Genomic DNA, 25,580 nt, shown 5'->3' on the forward strand with positions numbered 1-25,580 from the left:
AACACAGAGTACACCAATAACTGAAAGTGCTCTTGGTGTATTGCGCTTCTCGTTTCCTTAGTTTCTATAAACTTCTCAAGGCCCTTCAAAGCAGGAAAGATTCTCTAAGCTGTTCACGTAGTTGTGTCTCGGAGGACTATCGAGAACGTAGCCGGTGAACAAATGAACGAATGGCGCAACGAAACGGTAGAAATAGCAGTCGGGAGATGGTGGCGAGAAGGTGGGACGCCAATTTCTGCGCTCCTGCCCTAATAATTAAGCCGGCGTCGGTTTTTGATGGCCACTAAAAATGTCGCGGAGGGTCGAATGGTTAAGGAGCCTCGGCAGAATCGTCGTACTTGCCGGCTTCTGCCAGCGGTAAAGGGCTCGAGAGGAAGGTGGCTGCCGGATCGAAAGGGGGAGGGTGGAGGTGGCCCTTATGCTCTGATATTAGCAATACCCCGTCTCGTAAAGTCGACTGTGCGGCAATTCGAGTCACTTTGCGAACCCTTTATATACTGCCTCTCCTCTCTTCTTCCTCTCTCCTCACGCTCTCTTTCTCGCTCTATCTCCATCTCTTGCCCGATGCTTTCACCCTTTGCGCAAACCGGAGAGAACGCGTAGAGGCGAGAGAAGAAGCGCGCGCGAGAAGGAGCGACAAGGAGGGAGCCGCTGAAATACTGGCAGAGGCAGTGATTTTAATGCGGGTGGTTCTTAAATTTTACGTCACTCCTCGCCCTCGGCGCGTGCACCAACACCACCACCGCTTCATTCTGGACGCGACTTGGAACGCGGGATTAAACTGTAGCAAGGTAAACCTGTATCACGAACGTTTCTCTACGTTAATTTGGTTATGCGGGTTAGAGGGCCTCTCGCTATAAGCTATGAAACTGGCGGAATTGCGGATTCAAATTTAGAAAAATCACTTAAAAGAATTATTCGCAAAATATTTTTGTATTACAAAAATTAACGAACATTTCGTGGAATTACTTCTCGTCGCACTAATTAAACTAAAGTACTGTTACGTGATGAGTTCCGTGCACTTTTGCAAATTTCTCTTCTCTCGTAAATAACAATCAATCGTATTAATAGGATTACCACTCGTTTTACGCATATTTTAAGTGTTGTACACGCCAGATTTTTCGGCGGATGCATAATTGTGTGTTGTTAAAAAAAAAAAAAAAACAGCATTCAACTTGTTATTATTTCCAATTACAATTAACCTTTGCAGTATTTCCAGATAATTAAACGAATAACGAGCAAAGGGAGATCGTAGATATAGGTAAAATTTCCCGCCACACCGCGCTTCTCTGATTTAATAAGTTCATTACCTAATGAACAGATGTACGGGACCACTCCGCTCAATCGCGCCGCTCGCTCTCCGATAATCAATATTTTTAATTATCACATTTTTACGAATTTGACTGTAGTTTGCTTCTAATTAAATTCGTAATCGGCGGCTTGTTTTTGTGACATTCTGGCTAATTTTGACATCCTATAGTTTGTAGGTTTATTTATCCGATAATAATTACTCGCAAATTATGCTATTTACTTATGTTATTTACGAACAAATTTCTATAAAATAATCATTGTACTCCTGATCGGCTGGTAAAATATACAGATTGGCCGTGAACATTTTAAGCTTTTAATCTTTCAAGACAAAGGCAACGAAAAATGTTAGCTGCGACTGCGGCTTTAACTTTATTCCCTTCTTTTTCTGCTCCCCCTTCTTTACCATCATCGTGAATTAGTGGAAGGAGATAACAAAGAAAGAATTAAGATTCGTACACACCGGCGCAGAAGAACACATTTACGCCGGTTAATGTATGCACCACGGAAACTTTTTTTAAATCGCCGGCTTAGTACTTTTCTCGCTAATGGTTGCTGAAATTCCCTGAAAATTTTTTACCGCTGTTCAGGCGATTCATCAAGACAGATAATGGTAGATAAGCATTGAATTCGACTATCAAAATAATTTTGGGAAATTTTCTGCTACTTTTTGCAAATAGTGCATATTTATGACTTATTAAGGATTATTTATTTTGTGATACGAATTATATAAAGTATCTTTATGCTTCTGGTAATATTTATTAAGCTTATATTTAGGTTATATAGGTTATATTGAGTAAAAATAAAGATTTATATAGTGCTAATGTATGAGATATTTATTAATGCACGAGATAAACAAATAAACTAATCCGGCGAACAATATGGCTTTTTGAAAACAGCACGAAAGATAAAAGAGAAGCCGGTGCGTCGAAGCTATACGAGCAATCTCGATTCAGGCATCGACCGCTCACACGCTGAGTTATACCACTAGCCATTCAATTACTCACACGACACAGTACGGGCATGTTCGATTACTTCGCTTTTGTACGCACTCGCGATTTCAGCTTGCGCGCCACGCCAGAGCGGACTAACTCTATCCCGGGGGAGACGTTAATTAACCCGCGCTAGCGGGCTTCAAATAAATTTCGGTTAGAACGTGAGAAGCAACAAATCTGAGTCAGGTGGTGTCAACTACGGCAATGCGAGCCACCTCTTACTTGAGTTACTTCAGCGCGGGGGTTTTGTGGCTAGTACAGTATTATGGCGAGACACCGAGAGCGAGGGAATACGCGACGAAGGGGACTGAGAAAACGACAGAAGATAAGGATCGCGCTAGAGAGAATAAGGGACCTGACGAAGAAGCAGAGAATATAAGCGGACGGGAGACGAACGAAGGAGAAGAAACAGAGATAGAGAGGGCAGTGAGGGATCCGAAGGGAAAGCTACCAACAGCGTCACTACGTCTCCCGCGCGTCCTAATTAGAGAAATTTAAATTCATAGCCATCCCACGGTCTTGAACTTACCCTCGGCGTACTCCTTCCTCCGCCCGTTTCCCGCCGTCCCCATTTCACTCCCACTCGTTTCTTCATTCTTCTTTCGCCCGGCTTTCGCCGGTACGTCCGAGCGCGGTGCGCATTCCTTAACTTAAGCAATTACGAATCGTCCCCTCTGGTGACTCGACCGACTTATACCGAAAGATAATGTCATTTTCCATCAACGTTCTTTACCAGACGAACGATCTCCCCAACGCGCGGTCTGATGCCGCGTTGACGATCCAATAGCGCTTGTCTCTGGAAACTTGGGGACATCTGTACCACTTAACGGCCTATTTAGAACCTTTCTAAAACTTTACGCGTAGTGCACAAACTTTTGAAATATATTAAAAGTGTGGACAACTCTCTCTCTCTCTCTTTCTCTCTCTCCCTCTCTCTCTCTCTCTCTCTCTCTATTTGCTCTAATTGTATTATTAATGTTTTCTAAAGAACAAAGAATAGGAAATTTACTTTCAAGGGAAGATAATTCTTGAGTGAAAGAGAAATTATGTATATTTACAAGCTTGAAACCGGAGGACAGATTTACGCTATTCTGATATTTGTTGTTCCCGTGAGAATTAAGGCGAGTGGTAATTCGGACTAATTTGAACTTTGACATTCCAAACTTTTGCGAGTATACGTGTTTCCTCGCGCGACATCTACATGTAAGGGATGTCACGTTTGTCGTGTCGGTGGATACGATAGACAATGGGAGCTACTAAATGTACGTAAATTACCTTCCCCTTACACAGTCGAACGCGCGCATTAGTTGACGAATCCCTCGTATCTTTAGTCAATCTACTGGGGATGAATTAACGACGAGAGGTGGGAGTCGGGAGAATGAACCGAGTAGTTCAGACCGGAAATTCGTAGGGTAGGCCCTTGGGTGATCTCGAGAGTGGTCACTAATACTCTCTAAGAACGCCCGGTAGCAGCCGTGGAACGCCGTTCAGCCATCAGCTCCTCCTACGCACTAGCATCGAGCGCATTCCTTCTTGATTAAGCTCCCTTGCAGGAGGCGATTTCCTCGCATTTGCAAATCTCACTAATTCTATCGATTGATCGGAGGAGACATGCAATTATTTTCGATCAATAAGAATTTGCTTAGTGATAATAAATGCTCTTTAAACCGAACACGCGAACCTCTGCGTACATCGTGACAAATCGATGGATCGTTAATAACTTATGATAATGATGACAATGATTGAAACATAATTATAACAAACTTACGCAAACCAATAACTGTGATCTGCGTAAGCACTTCAAATAATGCAATATGCATTATTATAATATCGCAAACGCGCTCTTTATTGTACGTGTAATCATTTCATTTATGCAACAATTAGAATCTATCTCATTCGACGCGCTAGTACAAAATTTATGTTACTGATGACAGCAAATGGATTTCCGCTGCTCGACATTTGCAGCCTGAGAGTCCGTCCCTACCGTTAAAATCTTTCAATTTAGTATTCTCTTTTACAGAGTAGTAGGGGTCGTGTCTCTCATGAAAAGTTTGCCTCCGTCTGCGGATATATTTCTGCTCGGGCGTAATTTTTTGCGACCGTGCAAGCTAAAAGCTGTTATAAATCATAGGTTAGCTGGACAGTCATTTATAAGGGAGCCTTTCGAACTCTCGGAGTTGTCTTGGGCCATAAAAAGCGTCGTAGAAAGATTTCGAGGGAACGAAATAAACGTTAGGAATCTCAAAAATTAGCACGTACATGATGTGTCTGAAATGCACACTGTGTCCATTATACGGAGTAAATAAACAAGTTGGTAAACGATCTAATCTGAAAATTATTTAGTTACTTCAGCAGGGAAGCTGCTATAATATACCAAGGAAAGAGGAAAAGCTAAGTCCGAGCCAAGTAGAAGCTCTGTTATTTACCACTAAAACTTCATGCTTCCTTGCTTTTAACTTTTTACAGAATTCCGCACAAGCGAGCTGTTTACACGCGTTGATTGCGGATTCATCAAGTTATGAGTGACAAATTGCTTGGCTGCTTCTTCCTTTCTCTCTTCCTCGTTTTTAGATTCCAAATAACTAAAAAATTGTATCAGTAATTTGAAAGCCAAAGCAAAATTCTATTTGTTTTTTTGACAGTCAGATCCGTATTTATTTAGGCGAATTATTATCAAAATTTCTTCCGTCTTGATATTAAATTGTACAAAAGACGAAGAACAATTGTACTAAATGAGACTCAACTGCTTAAGTAAATCAACGTTGCAAATAAAGTAGGCCAATAGTTTATTTAATTAGTGCGTTTATCACGATTGCACAGCTTGGTTTATTTTTCTACAGTTTCTTTTTATCAACTGATTAAAAATTTGAAAAGCGTCGGTATATCAGTCTCTACTTTACTCTCAATGTTAATTTATTTAAAAGAGAAAGAGTTTCTTCCGCCGTAATCGATGTTAGTTGCACAATGTGTTCTATTTATCTCGTTCGATAAAACTTTCGTAAACGCCGTAACACATAAAGACAGTAAATACCGTGGCAGCCTTCACTGAGACTGCTGAATAATACGTTCCGTTACCGCTGTGTTGCGAAACAGAGCACCACCAAGAATCCTTCGTCGTGAGACGAATGCGCAACTGCGCGCAGCGTGGTGCACGATAAAACGTGAGACAACAACCATTCGGTGGATCTCCCCTCTTTCGCGTTCAGATAAATCTGCACTTCTTTGCGGTGCTACGATGCTCCGTGCACCGTCGTCGCATTATTCCGTTTCCATCCGCGAAGATGCCATCAAACGCGCGCGCGCGCGCACGGATGATAGGTACTATGCTTACGAAAGACACTCAAATGGGGCTTCGAAGCACGTTGCACTTCTGGCAAACTGCGACTACCGCAGGTAACGCCGGTGGTTGGTCTACGGTGCTCAGCCCCGAAGTTTCAAGGGAGCTAGGCAACGTCGTTGGCACCGGTTAATTTGCATCCCTTAATGAGTCGCTCACGTAACGCTCTTATCTTTACACCCTACCCCCGCCCGCCTGCCCCCGCGCTCTCGTCAGAGCGATTCTGTTCCCCTATCCCCTCCCCCCCCCCCCTCTCCCTGCATCGCTTCTGGCACGAGACATTTCTCTCTCCTAACAGAACGGGCCTTCCTCTCCCCTGCCTCAACTTCTTCTCTGTTTTCTTGTCATTCGGCCTTGTTATTTCTAAGTTGTACCCCATCTACCTTTCTTGGCTCCTCTTTCCACTTCTTCTGTCTGTGGCCTTTCTCATCCTTGCGACGTGTCACCCTTCGATCTTGCGAGGGTCGAATCGTTTTACGCCACACTTCGTGAAAGCATACGCCACTAGGTAGAAGCCTAGGCGCCTCCGGTTATTCGGGCGAAAAAAATCCTTCAAGTGGATATCAAATTTCGTAACATGTATTCGCACAATATAATGTTGTCTCGCGTAAGGAAAGTATTAAACTTTTCAAAAATATTCTTATTCTTTATACAACACTGATTTCTTTCGCAGAGAAAGTAAATATTGGCGGTGTGGATAACAATTTTGATTATGGCGATGATAAATATCTGCAAAGATATGACGAAGATACATCGAGAGTCATTTTTGTCCGGTCTTTATTTTATATGTATCTTATTTTGTGATGTACAAGCAACATAAATTTCTGCAATGTAAGTTGTATTAACTTCGACCTGATTGCATTTAACAGTTATCTAATTACTAACAAGTGTTTCGCCATACATCACCTCCGGGCTTTATTATCGAAATGCCGATTGCATTGTTAGAATTCCATAGTGATCAATATCTTACGATTTAGTATTCCTGATCCATTGGGGACAATGTATTGCTTCATATCGACATTGCAACTATGTTAATTATTTACGTCTTATGTACATTTAAGTTCGTGCACTATTTAATGATTTTGCTTTAAAAACTCGAATCGTTTAAGGCGTATTTGTATTTTAAATTGTTTGATAAAATAAGCGTTTTGAAAAAATAATATTCAAGAAGTGCATAACATGTTCATCTACGAAAATAAAATACAATTTCTCGACAAACATATATTTTTCCAGCTTTTTCAATATTATCTCGCGTTTTTTGCGATAACAAGAATGCCGCAATTGCAGATCCCGAAAATGTGTCACCTCGATGTGGCGCTCCTGGTGCACGAAGCACCCCCGTCGCTTATGTCGCCCTTCCACCCTTTCCGCTCCACTCCTGCTCCGTTATTCTTGGTCGGGTGGCTCGGAAAACGCGACGCGACGCATCTGTTGCCAAATTATTTTGCCCACGAGTCCGTGAAAAATTTCCCCCGGTGCCATTATTGTTCCGTTGCGCGTGAGAATCTAGTTATTTGCTCATTTCATTGTTCCTCCTCGCGACCGGTCCGGAAAATACGCTGCTACTTAGTCTCCACGGGGTCGCGGCAAGCACGATTACGATAAATAAAATTTCAACGTTTAACGAAGAATTTACGGAGAGAACGTTTCTTGTCGAGGATTGTAAGCCAAACATAAACCGAACGGACGTAAATCGAGAAAATACTCACTTCACTAATAAATAGCAGCTATAAAAATCAGAATATCTGACATTTTTCGCGTTTGACAATTTAGACCTTAGTTGATAACAAGATTATTACGAATGTCATGTCCGCCTGTAATTTCCATACACAAGGAACGGAGATGATCGCAACAGCAGCGACGATGTCGTTCCCGCGTCATGCTACCCGGCAGCGCTTATGCCAGTATTACGATAATGTTATGGAAATAGGTCATGCACGATGCAAATGGAGAAACTCAATGAGTCTTCCTCAGGTGTTCAGATCCGGTTTCTAGGTGCATCGTGATGGTTTCGCGACGTTATAATGAGGATCGATGCCTAGCAGATCGTCGGATATAGCTTACAATTAGACGACTTCTGGAGTCCATTTTCTCCCAGAAACAATCGTCGGAAGTCAATGCAATTGCCGGTGGATCGTTAAATCTTACCAAGATTTTGCGCGATTACTCGTTGATCACACGGATTTTATTCGCTGATATCTTTTCAACATTTTATACAAAACGCGCGCACGCGAGATTATTTTATTTTCTTATTTCTAACATTATCAAAACATTGTAACATTTGTGCAACATTTTTAACAGATCTTTGAATGCGTTCATAAAATAATAATCATTTTGATTTAGTACATTAATGGCTGAGATAAATTCTATAATGCAAGTTCAAGCACTTACCGCCTATGTTGGATGTATGACGGTGGCGATGCAATTAAGTTTGCGTTTATAACTTAATTTCGTATCTCGTTGCAGATTAATACGATACATGCTACATTTGAATATCTTAGCACGTCTGCCCGCCTCGTTGATGAATATCGAAGGATATGTGTTTCTCTCGTTGTCTATCTTGTCTAGTGTGGCAGATTAATTAATACAAAATACATTCTTAATTATATTTTACCGGAAAATGTGTGCATGACACATATGACATCAGTTTTATTATAGACATAATTAAAATATAAAATAATTGTAGCGTATGTTCTCTTCGTTATGCAGTATACTGTAATTACTGAATCAATTTCGGCGTGGCGGGGAATACATTATTAAACTCAAAGCTTTGCATAATAATATACTACATTTTGAACAAATATATTAAGCCATTATTGAGATACATTAGTTTTTTAATAAATCGTAATATACCTCTCGTAAATTTTTATTATTCTATTATTTAACGGAGCTTACTATTTCATATTGGATCAAACAAATGTTTGTTAGATATTATCGAAAAATAGAAAACTTATTTATTTTATAATTAGTTTACTACAAATTTTATTATTTAATTAATTTACTAATTTGAATTATTAAAGTGCTTTTGAAATACAAGTAAAATAAATAATTTTGCAATATATACATTATTTACAGCATCCGTGGCGGAGTAAAAGCCGAAAGAAAAATGACAATATTGAAATGGTAGTAACAGATAATACCTGGGTAAGCTGCTTATTCTGACACGGAAAGCGTAATAAATTATATCTTGCGTTCATTCAAGCGGCTGATATATAGAGCAAAGGGCAGATAATTAAATAGAATTATTTAGTGTTATGATAGGATATACCGAGGGGATCAACAAAGGTACCCATACTGAAGTCTGTGTGTGTATTCTAGAAGATGAGAAATAGAATTTGAACGTAATCGGGCGTTGAAAGAGTGAGTGAGAAAGACGTACGATGACTATGGAATGAAGAGAGAACACCTCCGGTAATGCGGAAAAGAGAATAAGTAAGTAAGGGATGTGAGGGGCTACGAAAGTCGTAAAGGGGGTCGACCGCAATGAATAGTTCATTTCTCTTTGAAACTTGGGAGTGCACGGTGATGATTAGCGGGGACGACACGGAAATTTGCTAGGTGACCGAGAAGGGCAGGGCGCAAGAGTAATTCGCAAACTGGCCTTGAAAGCCGTGTAAATACCAACGAGTTGTCGCACGACGAAATGTTCTTAATATTCAGTGCTTAAAGCCTCTCCGAAATTCATTGTAATGTAGGAAATAGTCGCGCAGACATTTAGTATGCCCTCCCCTCTCCTCCTCTTGAAGAGAATACGACCGCGTAATCGTTCTTGTAAGGTAGTTCCCTCCGCGACGACAAAGAAATAATTATTCGTGTAATTATACTTACTTGTGGAACGCGGTATTTAGTTTATTTATGTAATGAAAACGAGTGCTGTAAACGCGAATGGAATCTTCATTACGTGCAATTTTTTTGCACATCGTAATGCATTTGTTGTGACTGCCGTGATTAATTACCACATTATATTGGTATAATTAGTGAGTTATCTAAAAACTGCATTACTGTGATGGTAAAAAGGACCATTCTATGCAAAATTTTAATTGTCTCTTGCGAATGCGGCATTCGACTTTTTTGAAGAATATTTTCACACTATGGCATTCATATTACGGCTAGGTATTTTTATATATATAGCGGTATACGCATAGCGGTACGTTGATAAGGCGCCATTTTTTCGAAATCGTAATGTCGACATGTGGAACACGTGCGATAAATGTCACGTCGTCCGTCTGTCGCTCTCTTTATCAAGAACCCTATTTTATATCTGCTGCACCGGCAGCACTACTAGTCACAGTAGTATCTTCTACCTTGGTCAGCCAATATCTTGCATATTGGCAGCTACTGTTCTCAATTTCCTTCGTATATTTCTGCATAATAATTTTAAGAAAACAAAATCAAATAAAAGTATCAGACATATCACTATTTCATATCTTTCGAGTGAAATTAATCCATAAAGAAGCTTGAGTAGAAATTTTGACAGAATCCAATAAAATTATAGTCGTATTTGACTTTTATTGGATTGAAGTTGTACGCACTAGCATTCCTAAACAAAATTATCTTCTTATTGCTTTTGATCCTCTTGTGCTCACCTTTTAGTCGTTCTCTACGTTTAACCGGGTGAAGTGCCTTGAAAATAATAAAACGCCATATTTCAAGCAAGCTCCTATCGTTGAAGCAGTTATGCAAATTTCAAGAGGGACCTCCTCCACTTGAGATCATAAGAGCGAAGAGCTCTGCCAGTGACATTTTTAATTATTCAATAAAAACTCGATCACGGCTATAGACTTAAAGTGTTCATTGTTACATTAATTTTTCTTTTAATATTTAATACTTGTTCTACAAATAATCTATAAATAATAAATAAACTAGAGTCCAAAATTTTTTGAAATTACGAATCTTTCCAAAGATTTTATATCCACGTCGCTGTTATTTCTTATTTACTCTGTACACTATTGGAAAAAATATATCTGGTTTATCTCTCTCCAATTTAAATTGCAAACGTTTCATTGTGCAGCACTGTAATACAAAGCACGCTCCGCAACTCACCGGATGCGGTCTTCGTAATTCATGCTTCTTTATAAATATCAGATGACCACAGAGACCACGCGCTACTGAATCAGATATTACTATATATATATATATATCTCTCTCTCTCTCTTCTACCGTCTTTGATCTTCTAAAACAAAAATTGTTTCGCACGAAGAAACTCAGTACAAATTTCAGCGTTATTTGATCGTTTTTAATTAAAAAAGTTTTCTTTAAAAACTAAAATAATTCTCATTATTATAATACTAATTGTACTAAAGATTAGAGATTTGGTGGCAAAATTTTATAGATGAATGTATATTTCATGGAAATTAATAAACTTTTTGCGCTTGAAGAAATTAATATTTCGAAAAAAAATTAAAATCTTTCCTGTATAGGATGATGTAGCATGTGTTTAATAAACGCGGTTTCTTCGGATGCAATATAAAATTCAATAATTCCGCTCTTTATATAGTGAGGTAGGAGCAATAGAATACGAATCTAATAAATCCGTAATGAGCGCAATCGAAACGGTATCGCGTGACCACATGTTACATTCCTCGCGCCAGAAGCAATTGTGTCCGCAATACCACTTCTCATAGGCACAAATCTATGACATATTCCCGACTGCTCCCCAATTTGCCTGCCCCATGATTGTAAATCACAGCAACAAGTTTCTAACTGGTTGTCTAATGCGAATGCCGATATGTACATACATATCTCCAATTCGGAGATTTTGTTGATCAATTTTAATTTGCTTTTCGATGAGGAAAACAATAATTGGTGTTATTGTTTATCGAAAAATAAAAATCTAGAAAATTTTTAACAAAATTCTTTTTACGCGCCCGCGCACACACACACACGCGCGCACATTAATTTTGGATAAAATTAAGAATTAATTTAGAAAGTAAATGTTTTCTGTACAATCTTTTTCCTGCATATACAACTCGGCCGACATATCTCAAGAGTGAAATTAGCGATCGACTTGTCATTCGATTAACCGTTTTCTCTGATTTCCAACTGTGCCGTACTTTTTCTGGCTTTTCACCCCGCATTGTGGCAATTACCGGCATGCCGGCGAACGGCAGAGTCAGCTAAACAAAAGACCGTTAAAGCTATCCCCGATATCCGCATCCTCCACTTCCGCTCGATCTCGTTTATTTCGTATCAACCTTTTCCATCAGCTTCATCAAGTGTTTCTTTTGTGCCGCCTTTCCTTTCTGATCAGAATAAATCGCACAATTTTACGATTGTCTTATCTCTATAATAGTACTATTAAAAAGTCGCTGCAGAGTCCGAATCGATTTTAAATAATGTATCACAATCATTATAAAACTTTACTACTTCTAACAATAGTGCTCTTTATACACATTAATTAATAGATAATTAATAAAAATAGTTTGATCTAGTATGATTGAAAGTGCATGCGGAATATTTCGTATAATTATAATTACTTTTTAAAATCATCAATGATAAATTCTTTCCGTGCAGAAATCGAGACAAATGAAGCGTAAATTTTAAAGCAGGGGTCGATTTGGTCGACTCAATCGTAAAAACGAACGCGTGTAGGCATGAAAAGGGGGAGAGTTTAGAATCGAGCACGAAGTGGACTCGAGGCACTTCAGAGTTAAATGGATCGACCCGTATGAGGCCGTTGCCAAAGTTACGTGAGCGCGCTCACGGTCAAAGCAGGGCTCGCTTATCTCTTTGGTTATTCAATTATGACAATTTGTTCCGAAGGAGGGTATACGTCCCGCACACCGGCACGCTTTGTACCGGTGCGGCGGCGGAGGCCGTTCCGCGATAAATTGAGCTCTCAAGAAGGTCTGCGATTGCCGTATATATGTGAATCGGTGTGGAAAAGGTGAATGGGCTTGCAGCAGTTCTGATGGCGCTAGAGAAGAAAGGACGGCGATGGGTTCGCCTCTCTTCCCCCCTTCTCTCTTTTTTCCCTATAATGTACGCACATACACACGCTTGGCCTCGATATGCAAAATTGCTGAATATGGCCGTAAAACGCAGGCGGCGTGTATGCCAATATGGTGAGAGTATGGGAGACCGAATTCTCTCTTTCTCTCTTCTCTCTGCACAGTCGAACGACAAAGAATGGAAATATTAACGCTAACGTTTCCACGTGTTCCAGATATAGCATTTTTTAAACTTTGTGAGACCGGTTTAGATAAAGATGTCTTTTATTTTATTAGATTGTTTGTTAAATTATTGTTTTGGTTATCGTAATGATTATAATTAATTCACAGTTAAATGATAAATAAAATAACGTATAAATCGCATAAATCAAACTTGACTTTGCTATTGAGAGACTCAAAATTTTTGCACGTTTCAAGAAAATGACGATTTTCCGTTCAACCATTTTCAAACAATCGTTCCTCCGTGTCGATTGAAATGTCTCATTTCCTAAAGTGAACCAATTTCCGCGCAGTTCCGAACAATCGGGACTAAGACGTGAACGAGATCGTGATTTGCAAACGATTGAATTCAAATTATGCACATCTTGATAAAGTGGCAGAACAAATTCGCCTTTCTCGCCTTACTTACTGTTTCTTACAAAGGAGTTTTTTTTCTTCGCTTTTCGGGTTTCGCATTACTTCGGCATATTACAAATGCGATACGATTCATAATGAGTTATTCTTTGTTTCTACGAATAATGAAATGGAAATACCTACATGAATTTTTTAACATCACAGAAAGAGCGATCAAAGTTATATTATAACTATCTTTAACATAGATCCGGTTTCATGAAAAATATTGAATGTATAAGATAGAAATCAATATTAAAAATAAGATTAACTCGAGATAAACAGGCCGCGCGCGTTCGAGTAAATATATTGATAATGTGCGATTAATTTATGACATTAACTCTTAACATATATAGCTCTTGAGATAACGATATTTATCATTTTAGCTGCAAACGTCGCATTCATTCTTTATTTTATATCTCTATCTACAGATTTCTGTGTGAATATTTTTATCATAATTTATAGTTTTTGTGTCACGATAAGACCGAAACACACAATTCTTATTCAATTTTGCAACGATATTCAGATAGTACCGTCTAAGCCATAACGATCAAATATGATTCTTCCGCTCTCGCACCTTTCCACCTTCCGCCTCAATCTCATTTTACGCCATTTCTACAATATCATTTGAAAAAAAAAGATCAATATTGTTCTTTGCGTGATATCTTATTGGTCTTGTCGAAACGTTTATGAGAAACGATGGCGTTACCAGAAAAAGAAAGATTTTATGTTCGTCTTCGACAGAACGGAAAGTATAGCGATGAAGCGAGAGCGGAGCCGACGAGACAGAGGTAGAGGTAGAGCTAGCCGTTGTGTGAAAGCGTCAGCACACACGTTTGTATGGTGGGTTGCCCGACAATAGGCATTGTGCACCCGCCATAACCAGGAACCGAACGCGACAGCACCACGCCGGCATTGTCCGAGTGTCAGCCAGCATCCTTCTCCTCTCTCGCTTCCTCTTACTCCACCCCAACTCTCTCGTGCTCGATCGTATATTTCGTTTATTTCGTTCTAATCTTCATAAATCCCTCCCTTTCTCATTTACTCAATCATACTTTTACATTTATTCAACTCCCCTTCTTCTTAGCATTTCAATTATGATTTGCAGCTGCTCAAATGTGAATCGCTATCCGTAATCGTGACGTTTACACTTGAGCCACACTTGAAACATTCCACGAAATCGTAGCTTTATCGCAATAGTATTACCTGCGCGATTGATAAGGGTATGAACGTCAAGAGAGGGTAGGAGCAATATAGCGATTTAAGTAGGCTGATAAAGAGAATCCATTAATCGGGTATATAAGGAGATCTTAGGCAATCGAATGATCACTTCATGCGATTCGCATAGTGTAAAGTGTCAAGAAAAGACCCAAATTTCTTCAAACGACAATATGAAAGGTAAGTTTGTTATTGCTAGTAAAATGTGATCGGCATTTTATGCAATGAGCAAAAGATTGATCGTTACGATGTAACAAATATATAATATTATTATTTGCAGTAATTAATTCAATATTTTTCATCAAATTAAGATTTATAATGTGTGTACTATAAATACACAGTTACAAAAATTTGTTTCTCATTATATTTTACGTTAAATTTGCATTTTTGCAAAATAATTATCCAATTCAAGACAAGTGATAAAATGATTATTTTTTATAATCTTCTTAATCTGTTTGACATATTTCAGCTACACTTTATCTCGCACTTGTGGTATGCCTGGTGGCTACATTTTACGCCCAGGCTCAAGAGGTCACATGTCCAGAAGATTCAGATGATGACGAAAAAGAAGCCATCATCATACCACACCCTTCCAACTGTAAACATTACTTTGTTTGTGACCATGGCCGAGCAATTGTGATGGAGTGTCCTGAGGGCTTACATTTCAATCCCGACAAAAAAGTGTGCGATTTTCCAGCATCGGCTGGCTGCAAAGCTGAAGGTTATTAATTTACATCTATGACATCGTAACTGCCAACAACGATAAAATAATAAATAAATATTGCTTTCCCATGCGATCACCACACGGCTTGTACAAACGACTTTTATGTACATATTTTTCCTAATTAATAAATATATATTCTTTATTTAAAATTGTATGTCGTATTTATTTTAATTTAATCAATCATTATTAGTAAACGTAACACAATAATAGCACAGAAGAAATAAAGAAAATTCAATATAACGATAATTATTAGTGATAAATAATTAATTTTGACATCGGCAATCGCGTGTGTAATTTTGTTAGCTCTAAATATATTTAATTCGGCACAGTTATAAAACATGACGCTTTTTGTGCTATGTATAAAAAATATTTTATTAAAATTTAGTAATTACAAAGTAAATTGTCGTTTCAACGAATATTATCCCACATAAGAGGTTTCGCGGATAGATTTGGACGCGAAAATGAATTCATTTGCGGATGTATTGTATCTTTGGAAGTGCGATGGACGTAGATGTTAATTTGTTTTTACGAGCGTAACGCAGAAACTATCCCGGTGTATGCTGAAACTAAACTCAAGTATTTGGCGTTGGGATACGTATGTATATCTCGAATCAAGTGATAGCAGAGATCTTCCCGCTCTCGGCGAACATTGCCGCAATTTAACAGCAACAGTTTAACGGGCAGTTTGTATTGTCAAACTGGCACTCGTGTGCAAGTGCGTTTTACGGGAGATGTAACGGGCGGCGGCAAATGAACTTGGAATAGTAATTGCGCGCATATGGATGAGAATGGGTAGGCCACGAGAAATTTACTACTTAATCGTTCGCACTTTTACGGAATTGCTGCATTTAGAAGAACTCTTCCACGCAATGACGGTCGTTTGGAATAAGTACTTCGCATCAAGTTAAAAACTTCCAAATATTTCTTGTCGCGCAACCTGAGTTAAACTTACATTTTATTGTCTGCAAATTTTTCAAGTATAAAGGATCTTTATTTTCCATTTTTATATTTAATCGACAATAAACTATTTGCGACGTAGACAACTTGTATGTATTTAAATTAAAATATTAAAAATTTTATTGTGATAAAAAATTTATATATTGGTAACAAGAGCACTGATTAAAAATTTCGTAGAATTTCGAATGATCGGGATACTCCTATCGTGTGTGGAACAAGAGGATGACAAACCGTGAAAGAAACGAGGATAAGAAGATTAAGGTGAAAGGAAGTACACGGGAAGGATAGCAGAAGCAAGGAAAGACCTCATCACAGAGCGGTGACACTTAAATTCCCTATTTCGTTTTGAACTCAATGCTCCAACAGAGTTAGTCGCCTACATCTACGCCGCGGCGCGCTAAGTTACATCGCGCCGATGTCGCTCTCCGTCCGTCAGTTAATGTCGTATTCTCCTTGCAAAAAGGAGAATACAGGAGAAAGAGGCGCGTAAAAGGAAAGGTACGAAGGAAGCGGCGGACAGAGAGCACTGCGGGGGCGAACGGATCGAGACTTCTTATCGGTGCGAGTCAGCTACCGGCTGCCAGCCAGCTCGCTTACGCGCATCTCGTATGTTCCTTTTCATCTCGCGTCCCTCCTCCTCGCACTCTTGTCGCGCTCTCTCGCCCGCAATGCCTTTTTCTTCCGTCACATCCGCCACCCGGCTTCTCGCTTTACTTCTGCCATTTCCCACCTTGACACTCGCCGAAATGTATCCGGTCGGTGGAGGCGCCGACGAGGGCTCTGTTAATGGATTCTATTCTGTATCAAATTGGAAACCGATTGGTTGCCGTCGTTGTCATAAGATACGCTGCGAGATAGGTGTGTACCGATGATCGATCCGGTAGCGTTTCATCGCTCGTCATTTTCGCCGAAGCGAGAGAGAATCTATAATTGCCGAGACACTATTCTTTATTCGCGCTGACGAATATGGATGTCTGGACTATTTTGATCCTGTTTGTCTGGATATTCATTTTATTTTAGGCACTCAAAGATAAAATAACACGACTGCACGCTGCTGTTAAAACAAAAAGATTCTTTGACATCGTCGTATTTCAGTGATTAAGCCGTAATTGTATAAAAAACTCATGATATATATATACATTTGTTTTTCGTAGAAAATGTGAATGCAATTTATAATTACGCGCTCATATTTCACGATAAACTGCATTTAACTTTTCCCCATTTACGTTCTTCTCCTTCGTTCGGAAAATAAAGGATATTTGGAATACATAATCCAATGTTTAATTTATGCAGCTTGTTTTACCAGGTGGTACGTTCTGTCAAGGCATTATGCGCCGCAAGTGGCGAGGGTAAATTAATAGCCAGGCATTTTTCTAAGTAAGGAAGATAGAGAATGTAAAAGTGAGGAAAGAAAAACAAAAGAGAAAGAGAGGTACAGTGATTATAAAATGCTCAGATGGCGTGCAAAGAACGCGAAGGCCTCCGTTGCACGAGACGCGCGCCAAGCTTAGGCTTCGCCCGTCAGCAGATTACAGTTTTGTTGCGTGTTTCCTTGGACGTGCACATTTATTACATGAGCTTCTAATATTTTTTATTGAATATCCATTATCACTTTCCCATCACTGACATCATATTGTGCGTCTCTTCTCGCTCGTGTTACGTTTGCTATTAATAGCAAATGTAAAATAAAAATTATAATTAAACATTTTAGAAAAATTAAAGATTCCAACTCATCATTACTCTCATTATCGATAAACACAGACAACACGATGTAATGCTCTTTCAAATAAAAATAAGTTATATCTTCCGCCGGACGCAATTTGGCTCAAACACGAAATGATCAACTATCAGAACATTTTGCACAATGACTTGTGTCGATAAAATTCGATGTGTGTGTACTTTATTTATGATGCATGCATACATATGCATATATATTTATATTGAATGTACGAATTGTATAGAAGTTAAGAAGCGATACTATAAATCTAGACTCTCGCGAAGTAACGTATTCTGAAAGAAGAATGTGCTGAAAGCAATATAAGAATCCAATGCGTGCTGCAGTAACGTTGCACAAGTTCGAATAAAATGGCACTTGGAAGAATGCAAAAATCTTCAAAATTGCTTTGTGCAATGCAGCAACGAAAATTATACTTTAATAAATGGTACTTCCGGATTACGTAAATGTTTATTACGTTCACACAAGTTACATGGATAGGAAATATTAAAGCTTTCCGATTTCTTCATCATCGTCGTAGCATTCGTGCAAAATGAAAACTATTAAGATAAAGAATAGTGTTTTGCAGATACAAATTTTGTAAATAGAGTTTGTAAACAATTTGCATAAAAGAATAATTTTTGAGAATTCTTTAGCGACGTAAATCGTCAAAAACATCATTTTTTGAAAGCCACGGAAATAGCAGAAAATTCTATTTTTCCATTCTAATAGCTCGTGATAATTCCTAGCACGTATCTTTACAGGCATTTCTGTTTCTTTTCGGTTCGATTGCGAAAAATCAATTTGCGATGTATCGAATGGGTTATTGGAAAAATGCGAATGCGTTGAGCTTTCTCGCACTTATTGTCGGAGTTTTTGAATTGCGAACATACATGCCTAAAATTATGAGAGTTTGGCAGCATATATTTCTGCAATAACTTTATATTATGAAGTGTACAGCTTTTTTGTTTGTTATATTACGAAAATGGAAGAGTAGAGTCGGCCAAACGGAGCAGACGTCCTGCGGTGTCCCCGAGGAAATCAAATTATCGATATGTGGAGCCGATGCGCACACGTATATATGACGAAGTGCAAGCTGAGCACAGGTGGCCGACTGATATTGGTTTTGCTTCCGGATTTGGCGGACACCCCTTATAGCGGTAGACGCAGGCGAGACTCGCCACGAAGGGCAATTACCCCACTAAATATTCACAAGTTCATTACAAGCGGAGTTGGACGCATTCACCCTCTTCCCTTCCGCTTCGCTCTCTTACCCTTTACCTCTTGTCTTTACTTTCCCGTTCCTCTAACACAAGTAACGTTCTCAAAATAACCTCTGTTCCAGAAAGCACGGTGGCATCTCTTTGCTTATGCTTGCAAGTAAACCGTCGGATTTGATTTCGAGAAACTGACGTGTGAAAATCATTCTTCCGCGAACACAAATCCTTACCGACTACAATAGTTAAGATACCGTTGCGATTGTGCGATAAACAAGAATGTTGTAAATCATGATATATCTTGCAAATAGTAAAAACGTTGATTATAAGGCAAGCATTCTGTGCAACTGTTTAATTATGCCAATTTCTCGAGCAAATTTACATTAATATTCGAGATTTAAATAGTTAAAAAAATTTATTTTTTTCTCAAACGGTATTATTTTATTTTGCTGCTTTTTTTGCCGTTTATATTCACTGCTGCCGTCTTGTCTATTGAAAAATAATATAGACAATATCAAAATTTATTAATAAATATGATTAAGATGATAAAATCAAACTTTGATTAATCGTTTTTATCTAATCGACCGCTTAATTGATAAATATTATATATAATATATAAATAATACAAATCGCTATAAATTAATGCTCATAAACAATGTGTCAAATCTAGTTTAAGTGTAATAAGATTTTGAATATATCGTAATAGCTTTATATCCTTTTATAAATCGAATAGTTTGATACCTTAATATGCCGCTGCCGCGGCATTCAAATGTTTCATCGCAGTGGAGAACGATATTGAAAAATTGTAAAATGACTCTTTTATTTCAATCAGATAGGGATTAACTTTATACGACTTCCGTGTATCAGGTTTTTATGTGACACCCTTTATATGCAGGCATAGCTGGGAACCCAGAGCGGTTCTCATAGTCAGTGCGCTGCTCGGACGCGCTGCGAGGTTTCCGACAAAAAGCTCATAAAAATTTAATAGATCGTTCGACCCGAATGCAACGGCAGGCTTTTTATGGCTTATAAATGTTTCGTTTGACCGAAAACAATTTTCTCGGTTCGGAGATCACGGCGTAAACTCGCAACGGCATTGGTCAGCTTAATACGTCTTTCTGGAAACATTACCTTTTTATCTGGAAAACTCGTAAGAGTACATCATTTGAGGTCAATTCAATATTAATTGCATAAAATGTATACGTCAGTTTCAATACGTTGATTTATATATTATTGCTATTTTAATAAAGTGCTGAAATAGTGCCAGGTGTCGCTATTCATATAGCTATCAATATTTAAATTCCGAAAATACTCAGACTACATAAATTACGTAAAAAAAATTAATAGATTTTTGTGTTGTCCGCTTTGCTCGATTGCTTATTAATTAGAAATTGTTATGTTAAATTAATATTATTAGATAATAGTCAATGATGATGTCCGTGAGATTGATTTCTGACATATCGTATTTTACTCGGAATTTTCGAGGGGATCACACGTCAGCTATTCTGCAGAGACCCCGATTAAAATTCGATCGGTTATCGTCGGTATGTCGTGCGATATTTCGATTTATGTACGGCGCTGATAACAATCCAGCGGATTATTGAAACCCACGCATCAATTGATCGACAGGCGCGATATCCGAAATTGATATGTTCTTCCAAGGCAATCGTGTACGTAGTATATGCATATCACATTCCATTTATAAAAAATGAGAACGTTGCCTTGACCGATTATGATAAGTAATTTGTGACGGTTTCATACTTTATGTTTTAAAGAATAACTGAACATATTCTAAATTTTACATTAGTTGATTAGTTTCTTCTCCATTAGCGTTATCATAATTGAATGATCGCAAGATACAAATAAAACACTCCATCGTAAAGAAAGTACTTTATTTATCAAAAAATCGACTTCAAAGCAAGCTTTTTTACTCAATGAAACTTTGCATATGCGATATTGATTGGAAGATATAGAAGTGATAACAGTATCACAATACAAGAATCATTTATTTGATCCGTTACTTAAACAGACAAATATTTTGATAAGCCAAATGTTATAAACCTAAAATTATTTTATCGGATTACGTCAATATTTTTGATAAAAGTATTCTTGTATCAATATTTTGCAAATAAGATTACTATTGATACTTGGAGCGTTCTTTCGATATTCGAAAATTGCGTTAGCATCTCGGCATTCAAAGACTGTTTCCACTTTTGCCATTCGCGTGGAATCCGCGCTCATAATCCTATTGCTTTACTTTATGAAGATATTGCGCAGATGCAAAAGGTGGTACTAGCCGCGCGAGAGCTATAAAGGAAAGGGCGACGGAGCTCTGTTCTCCCTCGAACTCGATCTGGATTTACGATATTAGTTGCAACAGCACCTGAACCCAGACCTTGCTTTAAACTATCTCGTGCCGGCTCCTTACTCCACACGCACGTTGAATCGGTTTCCTTTATTTATTTCGATGCTTTGTATCACAGTTTGCATCTTAAATCCCTCCCTTCTCAGTTTGTGTTAAGGTAGTAGTTTATTCGCGCAGAGGCCTCGTTTCGCACCAGTTTATAATGTGATAAATGTGTCTCACAGCGTACAACATAAATGATATAAATGTTGTTCAAGCAGAATCCAAGTAGAAAAGATCCTTCGCTTACGTTTGTTGCAAACCGTTCTTTAAATTTTTGATAGCTGTGTACTTTCCGCGATGCACCACCACCAGTCTCCATAAACTAGGCACATTCATATAATGCATAAGACTTGTTTCCAATAGGTGAATTTATGTACAATCAGATAGCAAAAGCAATATAAATGAGATTTTAAGTATACCTATCGCAAATATGTATATTGCGCGCCTGCAGCCGCTTTCTCGTTTTTCTCCCTTTTAAGCATATTTTCTATTTTCATCGACGAAAAGGACACGATAAATAATCGACGCATAAATCTCGTCGCGTGGCACGGACGTATTCGATCGTCTAAACTGGCAGAAAGCGACCGCGATATTATTCTTCCAATTCGAGCCGCCGACGCACATTTTCAGAAATATTATAGAACCGCGAAGAGTTTTCAGAAAACTCGAATACGTATACTAACACGAATGCAGCGGCATTCATAAAATTTTTTAACAATATAATAAATTGTTGTAATGAAATAAATGTGACAAGTTATTTTCTTGACGTTATTAAGCAGATAATTTTATGCGAATTATTTAAATGTTAAATTTATGTCGCCAATAACTGAAAGCGTAGACGTGACGCAACAACATTTGTCGTTTAAGCGTATATTTGTAAAAACACGTATACACGCGTTCGAATAAAATGAATGCGTATCAAAATACATTACGGAGTAAATCATATCGGAACACTGAATAAATGCATAAATGAGAGAGCGCGCGGTTAAATGCTGAATAATTCGAGGTAATTTCGAGACGAAAAACTTTCATTTGCGTGAAAAGGCTTTTGGAAGTAAGGGGCGGATTGTTGTTAGGAGCTACGGGGTTGGCAGCCAAGCCGCTGGTGTGAATTTCATTAAAAGCGGCAAAGAAGTGGAGGGAGCGAGTGGTCCGTCCGCAGAGAGAAATGAATGAATTTATAGTTTTTAATATTTGTTCATTGTACTGTCTCGACAAGAACGAAAACTACGCAGATTCGCGTAAGGCGTTGGCGAGAGAAAAGTGTAAAGCATCCTTACTTACAACTGCTTATTATTCCAGTTTCACGCTAAAGACGTCTTTCTTTCACCAAACGGAAGATTAGTACTTTTATTCCGCCGTAAGAGCGTTCGCCGTGAACGCGAGATAAGATGATTCGTTATTGCTGGTGATAAATTTTGATAACTCTCAGGGAATAATTAAAGGACGCGATAAAGTAAAAAATATATAATGTAAATGGAAAAAGGAATCCCTCATTGTTACTTAATGTATTTTCATCTCTCGTTGTTCTCAACAAGGCTAAATTTTAAGGATATCGCCGTCGATCAGTGGCTCTCCACCGCTGAATGGATGATACAAGCGATAGAAGTGATGTTGAAGGACGTGATATAGGACGGGTGTTAAAGGACAAAGAGAGGAGAAAGGTGGTGGGAGTAGGAGATACAGGTTGGTTTTCGAGGACCCGGCGGAACGTTGCGTTGGTACTGTCGATGAATAGAGAGGTAATGAATCGCACTGGACACCAACACGGAAGAGGCGAGGCAATTCTAGGCATTTGGCTGGACCCTGCCTAAAAAATCTATATATATATATATATATATATATATATATATATATATATATATATATGTGCATCTATATATAGGATCTCTCGATTCACCTCCTATCTATACCTAGCAATATATACCGGTAGATAGGTGTAGCCTAACCACAGTAATGGCACATTAGAAAGTAAAACGGAATTCACCCTTTTACTTGAACCCTTTTCTAACACTTGTTACTGTTATATTATAGAGGCTAGGAAGTTATAGGCTAGTTATATATATATATATCTTTGGTATCCTTCTTCATATTTATTTCACTCTCACACTCCGAGTTTCTCTTATAATCGGCCGTTCCTGCCTGTGACAGCTGTGGCGCTTGGAAATATAATTTATGTAGGATAGAGTTGCTTGATTTATATATGTTTGCTAGGAACATAAGGTCTGTATTAGCATTTCCGGCGAGGGGTTGTGGCAGAAAATTAGGATTCATTATTAATAAGAAATATGTATGTACTTTGCGCATACCTTATGTATTGGTGAATCATAAATAACTTTTCAAATATCGAATAATAATTTATACTGATGATATATTGTATTGTATATTTTTAAATCTATTTTTTTATTATGCTAAATTCCTTTATATTGTTTCTTTTGCCATACGCCACAGACGACTTCTAAAAATTGGAGCTTATAACTGTCCAAACGTTTCAATTCTTCTGTTTAAAAAACTATCACTCGAAATAAATATATACAATATTACATCATTACTGTATTATTTCGCAATTTTTAATCAGTACTTTGTTATTTTATGGACGCAACAGAAACATTTTATCGCTCTCTTTGTAACTATTCTCTCTTCGCGCTTCGCGTTTATTTCGACACGAGGAGCACAATCGATCGAATTCAGGATTACGAGGAAAATCACTTTGCAATGAGGTCGATGGAAGAGAAGCGCCTTGAGCAACCTTCCAGAAATAACCGAATCATTTAGATTTCGAGGATGGCGGAGGATGGGCGTGCTCGCCGGGTTGTTACAGAGTCTTCCAGAGCGGCAGAAAGATGTTGCGTGGATCGACGAACGTGAAGGGGTGAGTGATGGAAGGGTAGAGGAGAAAAAAAACGCCAATACTTTTATCGGTATCGGCGGCCCTAAAGCGTCCACGACTCGATCTTCATGGTATTTTTACTTTGATCGAAATGTACGAACTCGTATACTTATGAATGTATAAAGTTGAAATTTTTACTCAATTCTGCACAAAAACTAAGATTATTGCAAGTTTTTATTTTATTACGTTTTATGTCATTTATAAAATAAAAATTAGAAATAGAGCTAATCTTAATTTAAAATTTTCATGAACTTTGGTGTTTTAATTCTTTTAGACAAATTTACACTATTTTGAGTGTAAATTTGTCTAAAAGAATTAAAACACCAAAGTTCATGAAAATTTTAAATTAAGATTAGCTCTATTTCTAATTTTTATTTTATAAATGACATAAAACGTAATACATTTAATAGATTTGTGTTGCTACCATAAGTTTCGAAAATATTAAATCTATACAAGCTATTAATCTAATTGTGTTATTACAGATTTTACATAAAATCTTCCGGCAAGATAAAGATTAAAACTTTTAATCAGACTATTCATACGTTGGTTAGTTTAAGGGAACTTTATTCTTTTCCTCGCGATAGTCGCGATAGTTCAGGACTATAACTCGTGCACCTCCTGCGGTATTTCTCGCCTGTCGTTTCATACGTCTGCATCGTTACGAAAGCCGATCGTACGTGCCTAGTTCTGTGCATAAAAAGCATACAGCCGCTTGCAGGCAATTACCCCGTTCTCTAATTGGCATATAACGTATCGTGTCGCGTGTATTGTCTTGCTGTAGCCAACGTATACGAAAACCGTATGGAGAGCTTGTTGCGAGCCATTACTTTGGAATTTAATTGGCACACGTTGCGGGGCAACATAGCGCACCTTGCTGAATTGCATGGAATGCACGATGCGATCAATATCATCAGATAAAGATACCGGTTATGACAGCAATTATTTCCTAAAACAGCATGCTTTTACATTATGCCAATAACTTGTTATTATTACTAAACCTGATATTGCAGTAATTGATATTGGACGTGTACAATTTCATTCCGATATAGATTGCGACCGCAATTTACTTTGGGTTTTCATTGACACTAATTATTAATTCTATGGAAAATGCATTTGGAGCCGGTTATATTTCTTGTACTGTATAATCTTTCTATTCAAAAATGAAGTATTAATATACAGATAATATATGACGGTTTTATGGAGCGGTTTTACAGTGCGAGCTAATAAATTATTTCAAAAAATTAAAATAAAAAA

At 38.1% G+C, this 25,580-nt stretch overlaps 2 protein-coding genes and 1 non-coding gene across 7 annotated transcripts in view; 2 read left to right on the forward strand and 1 right to left on the reverse strand.

The window, feature by feature from the left end:
• Window positions 1-25,580, reverse strand: part of LOC105676863 (uncharacterized) — a 137,891-nt gene that overhangs the window by 63,071 nt on the left and 49,240 nt on the right. The gene's annotated exons all lie outside the window — the stretch shown is intronic.
• Window positions 1-25,580, forward strand: part of LOC136999388 (nucleolysin TIAR-like) — a 93,962-nt gene that overhangs the window by 45,879 nt on the left and 22,503 nt on the right. The gene's annotated exons all lie outside the window — the stretch shown is intronic.
• On the forward strand, window positions 14,337-14,987 carry LOC105676871 (uncharacterized). The gene is made up of 2 exons (XR_010889758.1): window positions 14,337-14,597; window positions 14,887-14,987. It is a non-coding gene; the product is annotated as an uncharacterized protein (transcript).

This window comes from Linepithema humile, chromosome 4 (assembly GCF_040581485.1).
Source record: "Linepithema humile isolate Giens D197 chromosome 4, Lhum_UNIL_v1.0, whole genome shotgun sequence".
Lineage (NCBI taxonomy): Eukaryota > Metazoa > Arthropoda > Insecta > Hymenoptera > Formicidae > Linepithema > Linepithema humile.